Source organism: Natrix helvetica (assembly GCF_964273705.1).
Source record: "Natrix helvetica genome assembly, chromosome: 2".
Taxonomy (NCBI): Eukaryota; Metazoa; Chordata; class Lepidosauria; order Squamata; family Natricidae; genus Natrix; species Natrix helvetica.
In genome coordinates, this window is record NC_138552.1 from 229,005,655 (window position 1) to 229,021,589 (window position 15,935).

General features: G+C 41.8%; 1 protein-coding gene across 1 annotated transcript in view; it reads left to right on the plus strand.

Moving 5' to 3' along the window:
- The first annotated feature begins 10,015 nt into the window (after positions 1-10,015).
- The window catches only part of TJAP1 (tight junction associated protein 1), a 69,639-nt gene continuing 63,719 nt past the window's right edge, over positions 10,016-15,935 (plus strand). The window contains 1 exon segment of the mRNA XM_081943592.1: positions 10,016-10,395. The gene's annotated coding sequence lies outside the window, so the exon portion shown is untranslated.

A 15,935-nucleotide genomic window follows, 5' to 3' on the forward strand; every position in this document is an offset into this window, starting at 1 on the left:
CGGTACCCAAACTTTCTGTGGAAAGGAGATTTTCTTTTTGACCTTGGACATAATAAGATTGAATTTAAAAGGTGTGACCCCTAACTACACGAAGTAGAACTCAGAAAGTCTGTAAAAGAGGCTCTTAATCTCTTATAACGTGTTAATGTGTCATTTGCTTTGAAATCCTGAGCTTTAAGAGGACTGTTAAGAGAGCAAATGGCTCCTATCATTGTCACCTAGGACAGACACCCATGGAAACCTGAACAGGGCACAACTGTGGAAGCTTCAAGGCAACACAGCCTGCTGGAAATGAGAAACCTCACTACAGCTATGAAAATTTCATCAGCTGGCGCTAGGGAAGCAAGAATCTGGAAGTGCAGAGCAGATGGACAGCCTGGATTCTTGGAGTCATTGTCTTTCTGTTTGTTATCTGACTCCAGCACAGAGAGGATTCAGAGAATTTATGGAGGGCAAAGTATTGAGGGCCTTTCTTGAAATATCTCCAGCTGATGTATGATCCAATGCAGCACTGGCTTTCCAGCAAGAGTATAAATTTCCTAGTGTTTCTTCCATTGCACAGTTCCAAGGCCATACAAATAGGATCCTGCTGACAAGATTTTTCTCCCACTTTCCATGTTGCATACACCACAACTTGCTACTGCGTTTTGAATCTTCAGGAACATACATTGAAAAAAAGTGAACTTTATGTGCTATCCAAACAACTTTTATGATTCTCTACTTTTGTCTTACAATATAGAAAATATTCCCCATACTAATATATATATATATAATACAACACACACACACACATTAATTTTCTACAATTAATGTTGTAGGAAGTTAGCACCCATGTCTCTCCTAGAACCGTGATGGCGAACCTATGGCATGTGTGTGGCACATGGAACCATTTGTCAGCTGGCCAGCATGCATGCTGTAGGGCCGTAGGGCCGTTTTTCGCCCTTCGGGGCCTTCAAGGGCCTTCAGGAGGTTTCCCTGAAGGCTCTGGAGAGCAAAAATCGGCCCTACAGACAAACCGGAAGTCACCATTCCCAGACTTCCGGGTTCCCCGTAGGTCTGTTTTTTGCTCTCCGGAAGCTTTAGGGAAGCTCCTGAGGCATCTGGAGGGTGTCCAGAGGGGTGGGGGAGGCTGTTTCGCCCTCCCCAAGCTCCTAGAAAGCCTTTGCAGCCTGGGGAGGGTGAAAAAACAGTGCCAAAAGCGCGGGGGCTGGTTGCACACCCATGCGCATGCAGGGACATGCACACATAGCATTATGGGTGTGCCATGCCCATGCACGACCCCCCCCCTGTGCTCCCCCCACTTTTGGCATGGGAGCCAAAAAAAGGTTCGTCACCACTGTCCTAGAAGAATGAAATATTTTGAGGAATATTTAAAAAGGCAGGATAAAATATTTCCCCTAAAAGAGAAATAAAAATCTTAAGGGAGACAAAAGCTCAGAATCCCAACTCCCTCATTTCCCAGCAGATATTTTATGCCCATTGAGAAAGATTGGGCCAGCCTATCTACAAAACAAAAGACCTTCATCTCCAGGGTAAAGGGATTAAGACATGACCCTTCAGGACACAAGAGGATTAACCCACTACCATCTAGTAGCAGCACTCACCACATTGCGCAATCTCCTAAGGACATTGCATCCCCCTCCAAACGTCAACCAAACTTAGCTCAGACAACCTACAGAGCCAGCTATGACCCCTACAACAACCAATGCACATGTTCTTGCACAGGAACAGGAAGTTCAAGTGCGAAGCCCAAGAGAAGGTATAAAAGCCACCAACTCTCAACTCCATGTGGTCAGCTGTCTAGAATCACATGTGCTTGGTAGTTCTGCTTCATCAATAAATTTACTCTTTCCAATCAGCCTCCAGCTTCCATTTTTCCCCAGTTCCTTTCTTCCGGCTTGGAACTAAACCAGATGGATATTTAATACAATACAATACAATAGCAGAGTTGGAAGGGACCTTGGAGGTCTTCTAGTACAAACCCCCTGCCTAGGCAGGAAAGCCTATATCGTTTCAGACAAATGGCTATCCAACACCCTCTTAAAAACTTCCAGTGTTGGGGCATTCACAACTTCTGGAGGCAAGCTGTTCCACTGATTAATTGTTCTGTCAGGAAATTTCTCCTCAGTTCTAAATTGCTTCTCTCCTTGATTAGTTTCCACCCATTGCTTTTGTGCCTTGGAGAATAGTTTGACTCCCTCTTCTTTGTGGCAACCCCTGAGATATTGGAACACTGCTATCATGTTTCCCCTAGTCCTTCTTTCTATTAAACTAGACATACCCAGTTCCTGCAACGGTTCTTCATATGTTTTAGTCTCCAGTCCCCTAATCATCTTTGTTGTTCTTCTCTGCACACACATCTCCACATCTCCACATCTTTTCTACATTGTGGTAACCAATACTGAATGCAGTATTCCAAGTGTGGTCTTACCAAGGCATTATAAAGTGGTATTAACAATTCACGTGATCTTGATTCTGTCCCTCTGTTTATGTAGCCTAGAACTGTTTTGGCTTTTTTGGCAGCTGCTGCACACTGCTGGCTCATATTTAAATGGTTGTCCATTAGGACTCCAAGATCCCTTTCACAGTTACTACTGTTGAGCAAGGTACCACCTATACTGTATCTGTACATTTCGTTTTTGTTGCCTAAATGTAGAACCTTACACTTTTCACCATTGAATTTCATTTTATTAGATAGTGCCATTTCTTCGAACAAAGTGTTACAATTATAGTTGTATTGGTGACTCTTAGAAAGCCAATGGCTGTTTAGTGTCAGCATTGCTGGTTCAAATCCTGCCTAAACCATGATGCTTACTGCTTGACATAAAGCCAATTATATCTCAGCCAAACTTGGCTTGTAGTACCTGGATTTATATGCTGCAATAAACTACAGCATACTCTCCTTGAGCTTGTCCTGACATGTCATGTAGAGTCTCACAATGTGCTATGTCATGTTAAAACATGATTAAACAAACCATGATTAGTCTAATGCAAAACCATTCAGAATTATAATTATATAATTATAATAGGGGTTGGTGAAATAACTGTATGTTTTTCAAAGAAGAAACGTCTGGAAAAAAAACACCTGGAATAACTAATAATTAAGAGTATTATTTAGAATATCTAAATCTGTAATGTGATCTAGATTCAAACAGTAGTGATTATTATATTGAGAATAAGCCACAGCATTGTTAAGAAAACCTTCAACAAACCTTGGTGCCAATCGTGTGTGTTGCCCTCCCTTCTCTTATTTTATAAACCTTTCAAGTTTTTCTACTGCATTTCTTTGTATTGTTCTAATAGATTTCTTTTCTGCATTTGCACCATAATCAATTAGAAAAGTCCTTTATTGTAATATATCTGTTACCATAGTAACTAGCTATACATTGCTTCCAGAACATAAAGCCTGATGCCCTGCAGCTTGTTGCTCTACTAAGTCTTTTGGAAGTACTGAGTTGCAAGTGCCTAAGTCGATATAAGGCAGAACTGAACACTTCTGTAACTATAAGTGCTGTAGTTTTCTCTCAGCCATATCTTTGTTAGCCTCAAAATTCAATACGTTTACCACAATTACATCTTTTTTTTAAAAAAAATTGTTCACTAGAAGAAATACAGAAAAGACAAAACATGATAGGGTTCTTGAAAACATTTTGTACATTCACCATTATTCTCAGAATAGCACAAAACATAACAGAGGTTATAAAAGACTGTTGTTGGGGCAATTTACCCTCCCTTCCTATAACTCATTAAAGAGGTGTGAAGTTGTAACAGCAACCAATTCAGAAACAGAAGATAATTGTCTGCTGCACAAGCATTTGTCATTGTAAAATTTAACTCCCCTTCTGTTGTTACTTTTCCAATAATAGCCATGTCTGTACAGTACACTGTCAAAATTAAACAAAACACATTTGCTACCCTAATGTTATTTTAATTGCATCAACTGTGGTTTATTCAATAAGCCACGTGTAACCAAATTATAGCTTAGCATGACATATGAATCCACTTGTTTCTAGCTGCCTGTGTTCTACATTTATTATATTTACTTTTTATTATAAAGGAATTACAGAACCTTATATTTTTTAAATAATCTCAGACATTATAACTTCTTGAAGCTAAGAACAAACATGCCAAAGGCTGGAGCCCATCACAGTGAGAACATTTGCACCATTTGTGACAAACTGCAGGTCTAATGCTGATGCCAGGATTTTCAATCAATCAGAATAAAGCTGGAGGGACCTTGAAGGTCTTCTAGTCCAATCCTGTTCAAGTGGGAGACCCTATATCAGGGGTGTCAAAGTTGCGGCCCACACCTGGACGCATCATACGCTGGCCACACCCGTGAGTTTGACACCCCTGCCCTATACCATTCCAGACAAGTGGCTGTCCGGTGTCTTCTTAAAAACCTCTAGTGATTAAACACTTTAGAAGCAACTTCTGAAGGCAAGCAGTTCCACAGGTTAATTATTCTCACTATTACCGTAGTAAATTTCTCCTTAATTCCAGGTTGCTTCTCTTCTTGATTAGTTTCCATCCTTGTTTTTTGTCCTGCCCCTCAAATACTGGAATACTGCTATCATGACACCCCAGTCCTTCTTTTCTCTAGACTAGCCATATCCAATTCCTGCAACCATTCTTCACATAATTTAGTCTCCAGGCCTTTAATTATCTTGTTTTTCTCTTCACTTTTACCTAAGTTTCAACATCTTTTTTGTAACATGGTGACCAAAACTAGATATTCCAGGTGTGGTCTTACTGTGGTTTTATAAGGCGTGTGGAGCTTCTTGGAGTTTGAGTTAAGAGATACTCCCAAACTGGCAAGTTCTTTTCAATAATTCTGCTAATGATTCCTAATTGGCCAGATAGGAATTTGTGATGTTCACAGCCTGGGTTTTTAGAAAAATATATATCTGGGAATAAGTCGCTTTAATTTTAATCAAAAGTTACCTGCCTTTTGTGAATATTTTCTTAAACCTTGTAGCATCTTTGTATATATCACCAGTGTCATGCACTTTGTTTAACCAGAGTTTATTAACTAAGCCACAATTGAATAAACTCATACAACACCACAGTGACTATACATCCTTATCAGGGGTAGGTTCCTGCCATTCTAACCTCTTCTATAGAAGAGGTTCCACAAATCTACCATGCCATTTAGAACTGGTTCCAGCTCCCTCCCACCGCCCGTTCTCACAACGCTTGTCCCGCCCACAGCTCACTGATTGGCTGGCTCACCAATCGCGCCACCTGCCTCTAAGAGTCCTATCTAAACCTTAAAGTCTTAAAGCTGTCAAATTTGAACACCTCTGTGTTTTTTTTCTAAAGGGTTAGGAGTGCAAGTGTCTTGTAACTTGACAGCTTTAAGACTTGCACACTTCAATGCCAGAGTTCCTGAGCCAACATGTCTGGAGGAGGAATTCTGGGAGTTGAAGTCCACAAGTCTTAAAGCTGTCACGTTTGAACACCCCTGGTGTTTTTTTTCTAAAGGGCTAGGGGTGCAAGGGTCTTGTAACTTGACAGCTTTAAGACTTGCACACTTCAATGCCAGAGTTCCTGAGCCAACATTTTGGTTGCTAAGCAACAGCGTTGTTAAGTGAGTTTCACCACATTTTACAAGTTGGCCACGTCCATCCAGTCACATGACTGCCAAGCCACTCCCACCCGATCACATGGCTGGCAAGCCACTCCCAGAAAGCAGGCCACACCTACAGAAGAGGTTCTAAAAAATTTTGAAACCCACCACTGATCCTTATTATATAGGATAATCCTTTTAGAAAGCTAAATCTTTTAGATTTAATTTTGGTTTTTGTAATCTTTTACCTTAAAAATGGTATAATAGTCTTTTTCATTCCTGTAAAAAATATGGCAATTAAATTGTCTTTTTACAATAAATTTACATATACTTTTTGATTTAAATAATTATATTACAATGTGCATTTTTTATTTTTTCTTGTTTGTAAAGCAAAGGCATAAACATTCTGGATTGGGAGGCCTTATTCAGGATCATTCATGCCTTGGTCACTTCGAGTTTGGACTACTCAAAACACCCTCTATATGGGGTTGCCTTGAAGACCACCAAGTTATAACTGGTCCAGAATGCAATGATGTGCAGTGATGGATGCCCTAGGACTAGGTTTACCCATATTACACCCAGTTGTGCAAGCTCTAGTGGCTCCCAGTTTCCTTCTAGGTGGAATTCAGGGTCCTGGTTATTATTTTTAAAGCCCTATGGCACTGAACCAGGCTATCTGTGCAATCAATTCTTCGTAAGGACATTTACTGTGCTCACCCTGTCTGATACTACCACCTCAGCTAGGGTGAGCACACTCCTTAAACATTGCCATCTTATGGGACCTAGGAAGTGTTCTTTTTCCGTTCCGCTCCATTCTTTTCTTACCTTTTTAGTCTTCCGAAAAACACTTGACCTGGCTCCGCACCCCCCACAAGCCCTGGGACAGGAGGAAATTGATAGAGGACTTACTGTAGTGGTGAACTGCATTTGAAAATGTAATGATTGTGCCAGGTTAATATTTGTGGCTTTTATTGTTTAACCTTTGGTTGTAAGCCACCCAGAATTTGGTAAAGTATGTATAACGCCATAAGCCAAATAAAAAAACATTATAGCTTTGAGCAGAGGTCAAACTCCTCCAAATAATTATCTTTGGTTCACAACAATAGTTGGAAAGTGCTGAAGTTGCTTCCTAGCAAAACTAGGGCACTGTTCACCATATTGACAAAAAGGTTGGGCCACAGGAGGTATTCCAGAGGAATGGTATGGCTGCAGTGATATAATAATATAAGCTGACATGGCAGGCTGCCTGACAAATACAGGGCCTCATTAGTTGGATCATGCACTTAATATCTCAATGCCTTTCGCACTTAGCAGCATACCTATCCAACATTGCACACAGCAGTGGGAGTTGCTGCTGAGGCAGTGCTGGCTTTGTAGGCAATGGAAAGGTAAGGCTTGGCTAGAGGAAATAGGTTGGGCCTACTTGAGGAAAGGAAAGAGATAGTCAAAGAGGAAGATTGTGTCTGAATGTTGCCTTGCTGGATGAAAAAGGGATAAACCTTGCAGAGGAGAAGAGGAAATGACTCAGAAAAAACCCAAAGGATATCTCTGCTCAGCAAGGAGAAGAAAGCAGGATTTGACCAGCTAGTTCTTAATGAGATAGGCCTCCTAGCTCAGGGGTTTCAAACTTGATTTCATTGAGGGCTGTATCAGGGTTGTGTTTGACCTTGGGGGCCTGAGGTGGGTGTAGCCAGGGTGGGTGTGGCCAGCTCGACGTTCTCTCGTCAGGGGTGCCTGTGGTGCCCCAAGCGCTCTGCCAGTGAAAACAGGCCCCAGAGCTCTGTTTTCGGCTGCCACGGCCTCCTGCAACCCTCTGCCAATGAAAACAGAGTGCTTCCCAAGCTCCGTTTTCACTGGCAGAGGGTTGCAGGAGGCCGTGGTGGCTGAAAACGAAGCTCTGGAGCCCATTTTTGCTGGGGAAGCACTGCGGGCCAGTCCTTCGCTGTTTCCGGGGCAGCCCTGCTGGCCAAATCTAACTACCCCACAAACTGGATCTGGTCTGGGCCTTGAGTTTGACACCCCTGTCCTAGCTCAAACCAACCTAGATATAGTATATTGTAGAAACAATACTATGAACCTGGTGATAAAACCAAATATCGTGGCTTTTGTAATTCTGTTTTGAAACTCTGTTTTCACAGTACAACATTTTAATATAATACACTGTATTTAATAGTTTTGGGAGAAATATCCATCTGGGTTCAGTTCCAAGTGGGGAGAAAGACACTGGAAACATGGAGGTTGATTGGAAAGATGGTTTACTGGTGGACACGACCACCTGTCCACCAATTTAAAGTCTTGGTGCAGCTGAATACATGGGTTTGAAAGAGAGTTACTTATACCCTGTCTTGGGCGTGGCCCTTGAGCTTCCTGTTCCTGTCCAATGTATTCTATTGGTTGTTGTCAGATTCCCATGTGGAGTCATGTTTGTCTGGATCAAGTTTGGTTGAACCTTGGGCTGATGTAGTATCCCTAGGTGCCATGTGATGAGCTCTGCTGCTAGATGGGTAGAGGGGTAATTTTATTATGTCCTGAGGGTGAAGGTTTTTTGCCTTGTAGGTAGGTTGTCACCCAAATATCTGCTGGGGGCAGGGAGCTGAGGATGAGTTTCTGTTTCCTTTAAGATATTTATCTTTTAGGGGAAATATTCTGCCTTTTTAATATTTTCTAGAATATTTCATTCTTCTAGGAGAGGGGTGGATGCTAACTTTCTACACTAGCATACTTGGGTAGTCAAAATGTTTGACTTGCTATGATATTTTGTATCATTATATGGAAAGATTTCTGTGTTGTTGTCCTTGGGCGAATTACTCTTGACAATTTCAATTTGAAATCCCTGGCCTATGGATCCACATTTGTTCCTAACCAGAATGAAGCCAAAATGACAGTATGTTATCTCACCACAAATTCCATCCTTTTGTATTTATGTCACCTTGTTCACAAGTCCAAAAGGGGTATAGTTTGACTATAATGTTACAATGCATATTTCATTAAAAAAAAAAAAACCTACTCCCCATGATTTTGCCTTTATAAGCGTCTGGGTGTGTATTTTGCCAGAAAAGGATAAGCAACAGGAAGTGGATGGATTCCGTTAACAGAGCCACTGGGTGATAGATTTGAAATGCCATTTTGGGACAGGTCATCCTGGGCATAATCTATGCAGTTGCTAAAAGCTGATCCCAATCTGATGGCACATAATCAATATTTTATTCATTTGGAAGTGCAGTACATTATCTTTTAAAGTCACCAGGCCTTTTTTTTACAGCAAAACACACACAGTTAAGTTTGTCACCTTCTGCGGCAAACTCCCTTTGTTGCAGAAATGAGACCAAACCAGCTCTTTGTCGAAGGGAAAGGTTTATTGCGCAAGGTTCAGCAGGGATAGCTCAAGCAGAATCAGAACCCCGAAGGGCAGTTTGTTACAGATTTTTATACTTTATCAGGCAGGATATTGATCATTCTCCTAAATGCACATTATTCCCATGTCCCGTATGCCTTGTACACATTAACCCTAGTGACAGGATATCTTGATTGCCTTATGAGGATAGAATAATACCAATTTCCTAGCTAGAGCTAGTCAGGTAGATAAGGTATTTAATCCCCTGTGGAATGGATAAAGCTCGTGGCATTCTTCTCCAGCTTAACTTTACATCTTATGTTAACCCTTTACTTCACCTTCATCATTCATCCAAGGCAGAGTACCTGCGGGTTTAAGAAATTTACTACTTTAAAATGTTGTATAGCACATCCAAGCATTCATCTAGATAGGCCAGGTTTTCTTCCAAACAGGAGCACAAGGCATTGCAGCTTCTGGCTCCAGCCTTAGTTGTGTTTAAAAAGAAGACTAAACTAGACTAGAAATCTTTATTTGCCAATTGTTATTGGATACACAAGGAATTTGTCTTTGATGCATATGTTCTCAATGTACATAAAAAGACAAGATACATTTGTCAAGAATCGTAAGGTACAACGCTTAATGATAGTCATAGGGTACAAATAAGCAATCAGGAAACAATCAATATCAATATAAATCGTAAGGATACAAGTAACAACGTTACAGTCCTGCAGTCATAAGTGGGAGAAGATGGGTGATCAGAACGATGAGAGGACTAATAGTAATAGTAATTGCAGCCTTAGTGAATGGTTTGAAGTGGTGAGGGAATTATTTGTTTAGCAGACTGATGGCGTTAGGGACAAAACTGTTCTTGTGTCTATTTGTCTTGGTGTGCAGTTGTTTTGAGGGTAGGAGTTGAAACAATTTATGACCAGGTTGCGAGGGGTCTGTAAATATTTTCACGGCTCTCTTTCCATCCCTCGAGAGTTTCTTTCCTAAACGCCAAAGAGAAGCGCCAGGATCACCTCGCGCCCCTCATACCTTCCCCCCCCTCCCCCGATTTTCCCCAATGCCATGGCAACCCTCCCGACGCCAAAGCAGCCCCCGCCTCCCCTCTTCGCTTTCCTCCGGCTTTTTTTTTTTTTTTTTTGGTGATGATGCAACCACGCCTCTACGTGGGGATTCCGCCGGATTATCCGGCGTGCCCCGCGGCAAAATGGCGGCCTGAGCTGAGCGGGAGGGTCCGGGCCGAGAGGGGCAGCGGGCGGTGGGTGGGAGGGGGAAAAAAAAGAAGCAAAGTTTGCCGGAGATATGAAATGATTCGTCTCGGGCCGGAGCGACGAAGCAGAGATCCGATCCTCCGGCTCGACTGAGCGGGCAGGAGCAGCCTCCCCGTCGCCGAGAGTGAGAGCCACAAAGTTAGACGAACTGCTGGGGACTCCGCTGCGGGTCGGAGGCGGCTCCTCCTCGCCTCAGGACCCCTGATCCCGTGGAGGTAATAACAATCACCTGTACCCCCTCGGAGCCGCCTGCTAATGAACCGCCCGGGTGGGAGTGGAAAGGGGCGGGAACTAAGCGCCGTCTCTCGCCTTCGCCTCCCGGTCCCGGAGACAGTCTGGCTTTGTGGCTTGTAACCGCAAGGCTTGCAGCCGAAGTTCGCCCTCCCAAGCAAGGTACAAAACCCCGGAGCCGCCTTTCGCTCAAATATAGCCCAGCACGGAGGTTTTTGGGGAGGCGGGAGGAGAGGTGGGGGCAGAGAACTGACGCAGCCCAATCACTGGGGTGGACTTCGTGCAATTCCGCCCACCCGTTCAGACTTGGCGCCAGCCTTTTGGCTCCCGAGCCTTCCCTGCGTGCGAGAGTGGCGGGGCAGGGGTGATTTCTGTGGGAACTAGGTTGGCTTTGTGAATGGGCGAGGGCAGTTGGGGTGAGGTACGGTGAGGAGGGCGAGCTGTGTATTGCAGTGCAGGCTCAATACTTTATTTATTTATTTCGTTAAGCATGTATTAGATAACATATATAAGTATACACATGATTTTGAATGCATGAAATGGATACGAATAAAAGGGAGCATTAGGACAGGGATGGTAGGCACGTTGGTGCGCTTATGCACGCCCCTTAAAAATATGGAGAAGGCCTTTAGAAACCGGTAATGGGTAAGAGAAAGGAGCAAAGGTTATTTTTTAAAAAATTGACTGGAAATCCTGGCATGCTTATCTTAACAATGACATTTTCCAGAGGATGTTTTTTTAACAATTGCACTTACGTTCTGTCAAACTTCCAAGACGCTTAAATAGCACCACTGCTTTCTCCATCGTTTATGGGTAGCAGTCCTCAAGGTAGGTTTGGGAAGAAGGAGAGCAACTAATCCACAATCCTTTAGACAACTTTGTAGTTTAGATTATTTTGAGCTGCGATTTCCCAGGATTAAGCTAATAATTAAACTGCATTCGTGGTGTGTATAAGACTGCTTACATGCACGTCCTTAGCATACTTCAAACATCTGGGTTAAATATATTTTCATCTCTGGATGCTTTGAGCTCTTTCCAGTTCCATTGTATTTGTGCTATGCAGGGATATGATTTATTATCTTGCAGCGTGTGCGCTGTGCAAACTCGCGAACTGGAGTAACTTTCTGGTGAATGAACTGTTCATGCAATTGGGTTTATTCAATAAAATCTGATTCATTTAAACATGAGTTCTGAATACATAGGTTTTGTCTCACCAAAAATAAAATCGTTTATTCCCTTTCATGAAGTAAAAGAAATGAAACGGACATAGAATAAAAGCTGTATTTGCCCAACATGTCTATTCATGGGTTACAGTGCTTATATTCTCTAGGTTTACACTATGCACTGAAATGCAAACCAGATAGCTATATTTAAGTCTAGTGTGTCATTGCTAGTTTATATTCAGAGTGTCATGTTCAATAAATCAGAGCTTACTTCATTAATATGAATTAGCATTGCAATAGCAATAGCACTTGTATACAGCTTCATATGCTTTACAATACTCTAAGCCCATGATGGCGAACCCATGGCACGTGTGCCCCAGGTGCCACGCAGAGGGGGCACGCCAACCATCACCCCAGCCGAGTTCAACTGTGCATGCATGTGTGCCTCCTAGCCAGCTAGGTGTGCCGCACCTGCAAGGGGGGGCACAGCGCATGCAGGGGATGCCCGCCCACATGTGTGGGGGATGGGCACATGTGCAGGGGTGCATTGCATTTTGGCGCCTCACGCAGCACCCACATGCCCTGTTTTGGCTTCCATGTTTGTGCAGGAGGCCTTCCAGGCCCAAAAGTGGAAACTGGACAGTCAGAGCCAAGATAAGGTACAATTAATAAAGGTACATATTAAGGTAAGAGTTGAAGAAAATACTACTATATAAACATTCAGAAAGGAATTTTATATAAAACTTATGCTAGTTTTATTTTGATTATTTTAAAAAACTACTTTTTCTTACGATAAACACATAAAGGAATTTCATATCCTTTCTATTTTCAAAGAAATGCCACTTAATGAGCAAACTGTCACTTGGAACTGTTTGAAAAGGAAGGAGTTAACATAGTCCAAATAATCTGAAGAGGGAATAAATCAGAACCAGTCTATCCTTTGCCAAGATTAAAAAACACAAATAGTTGGGTATATTACAGAATCTCCTCTCGGCCAAGATGCCAGCAATAGGTATGGTTCTCCAAATCTAGAACAGATCGTAGAAAATGAGAAAGTGCCTTTCTGCTTTTTTGCTTGTGCATGTAATATACAGTTGTTCTAATAATCTGAAGCAACTCCATGTTTATAAATTGCATAGTATTTGGAGATGAACTGCAGTGCAATGTGGATTGGGAATATGAATAAGGGATTTGTAAAGATAGGGCATAGATTTATTTCTGAGGCAGAATTAAGGGATCAATTCCTTAAACAGAAATATAATCTATTTCCAAAGACAAACACCAGGAGTTTAATCCTGATGTTGATGGATTGAAAAACAATGATGTTTTATATTGTTTCATCTGAAAGTCACAGTGTGAGTTAAAAATTAATATTAGCTGTTTTGGCCATGAGAAACTAAATCTATAGAGGCCAATTTATTTTAGGCCAAATGAAATGTTACAAAACCATTGCTACTTTGTAAATTTCCAGATTGAACAAAATAGGAAAAAAGGGGGACAGGAGAGGGAAAAATGTAATCTGTATAAAAGCCATATCTATACTAGAGTACATTGTCCCATGAAATCATTTTTTTCTCTCTTTTCCTTCCCTTTGTTTCCTCAACTATTTTTTAATGAAGAGATACAGCAACTCAGCACCTTGCATCATTTTGGAAAATTCATGTGGCTTTATGAAGTGTGAATTGCTAGATTTTAGCAACCATTAATTATATATTATAATATGGGTGTCTGGAATGGGGAGATGCTTGATTCTTCATGTATCAGATACTATGAATGATATATAGACTTATAAAGCAGTAATTATGAGTATCATTATTTGGAATTAATGTAATCCAAACGAAAAGATGAAATTGTGAATGCTGTCTTAACCAATATGTTGTGAATAAAATAGCTGGCAAGGGAAATTGTTGATTTAAGATATGAAAGGGGAAAAAGTCATATGAGGTTTAACTGATAGGCAAAAAAGTCTAATCTCGGTTTCACTACTGAGAGGAAAGTGAGAAAGGCTTATTTAGAGCTGTGGTTTTCAATACTGCATATTTATTTATCTTTTGAGAGAGATAAACTGATAATACGGGCACATGAAAGATGCACCTTTCATGATAGTAAAGTAATCTTAGATGTGGTGATTGAGATGTTGTTCATGTTCAGTTGAATGTTATTTCTGCTTTGTTTGAAAATAGTCCATGTAATCCAAATTAATTTCTTAATTTGAATATTTTATATGGTTCTGTGTGAGAGCCAGTTTAGGGTAACAGTTAAGGTATCAGGCCAGAAACTGAGAGACTGTGAGTCCCAGTGCCATCTTAGCTGGTTGACTTTGTGCGAGTCCTTGTCTCTTAGCCCTAGGAAGTAGACAATGACAAACAACCTGCCAAGAAACTTTGAGAATTCCCTAGGTAATGGAGTATTTGATGTTCTCTGAACTTGGTTATTTGCCTGCAAACGTTGTGTTACCAGAGTAAGTAGCATCTTCAGTGCCAGAAGAAGTGGGGTATGCTCTCTGTTTATATACAGTAGCTTAGCTTGCCCTGTCAGTGTTAAAGAGGGTTTTTTCCTCTTGGTCGTTCCTTGATTAGGGTATCCTTTACTGGATCTTTGTCTGGAATTCTGGTATTCATCTCTGCTTATCTGGATGTTGATTGTTGGTGAGGAGGTGTTTATTTCTTTCCTTTTTAAACTTTTTAAGGTTCCTTTTGAATGGTGTATAAATGTTGTTTATTTCTATGTGCTTGTTGCTGGCTCATTTGTCTGAATGCCAAGCTTATAGGATTTCCCTAGTATTCTTGGATTTTACTTGCTCTAGATGATTAGTTTCCCAGTTGTAACTCTAGTTGAGTCTGTCCATGTGTTGTAAGATTATGGGGTGTTTTATTGTATTTTCTGACTACTAGTTGCTGTTCATAGTTGCGCTCTGCTAGTCTTCTGCCTGTTTGTCCTACACGGTGGCTGTTATAGCCATTACGCTATATATTGTAGATGATTCCTGTTATTTCTTTTTTGGCTCATGAGTCTTGTGGTTTATTTAAAATGTTTTTTTGAGGGTTTCAGTTTTTTTTTTAATAACTCGATATATTCAAATGAACAGAAAACTGAAAACAGAATCATTGGAATTCTTCCTGAGTGTCCTTTAATATGATCCAATAAATGAATATAAATTACATTTTGTTTTGTTATTTATTATTTTACATACTCACAATTTTGTCCAAGCCTTTTATGTTCAATTTGAGATCATAATTTTTGACTTTGGCAATTAATGTTTGACAGTATTTCTGTTGGAACTGGAAAAAATCACATGCATGACATCTCTATTTTTCTACCACTTTTTTGTTATGTTTTTTTTCCAGTTACAACCTGTTGCATAAAAAATTCTAAATTTTATCTTTTATTGGAGTGACCAAGTTTCATAATACAAGATTTACACATTGGCACTTAATATTGGTCATTTCCTCATTTTACAAGGACTGTTGCATTCTATTGATATGCTAGTCCTTTTGTTTTATGCTTTGCATTTCTGTAGGAATGTGTAGTTACAAATTCAGAGCCTGAATTTGCTTCTTCTCTTTAAGCAGAACTTGCCTTGATCTCCATAGTTAACAAGAGTAAGTGATGACAGTTCTCCATAGTGAGGGGGAGGAGTATCCAGACTGGGTTAACCTTGTCCTCTCATTGATTGGACTGAGTCAGATAAGCTCTTTGGGAACGCCCCCTGGCCACCAGGTACTACCCAGTTATCGACTCAGTCCACTCACTGGACGGTTGACCATTCTGGATCTCCAGAAAAATGTTTTTAAAAATCAAAGAAAAAGGGTTTTTTACCTCCCAGTACTGCGCTATAGCCTCTGATCATCAGCAAGGACTGCCACAAGCCCCCTGGGGCGACATGCTGCCCTGGCCACTGAGTGAGACCGGAGTTACTCAGTGAGGACCGTTGCCGGGCAAGCAGAAAAAGAGGGCACAAGCCTCCTGGAGGCAAGCCCTGCCACGGGGCTCTCCAAGCGCAGGAGCACTCCACTGCTCCCCTCAGGTTGAGCGGTGAACCATGGCTTTATCAGCGCCGCGGAGCACTCCCACTCCCTCCATGTGGCCAGAAGAGCGCAGAGGAGCCAAGGAGGGAATCCCTGGCCACAACGGCACCGGACAGAGGCAGGAGGCTTGGATTCAAGCACAAGGGCGCGCGGCAGCTCCGGAGAGCCCCAGCGGCTAGGTGAGCATTTTAAAAGTGGCGCCCTTTCTTCTAAACCATGCGGCGCCATTTTGAAGTCGGGAGGACCCACGTGGTCCAAGATGGCAGCGCCCAGCAGCTCCAATGAAGAAGGGAAGCAGGCAGCTGCAAATCTGGCCAGCAGCCCCACCGGAGG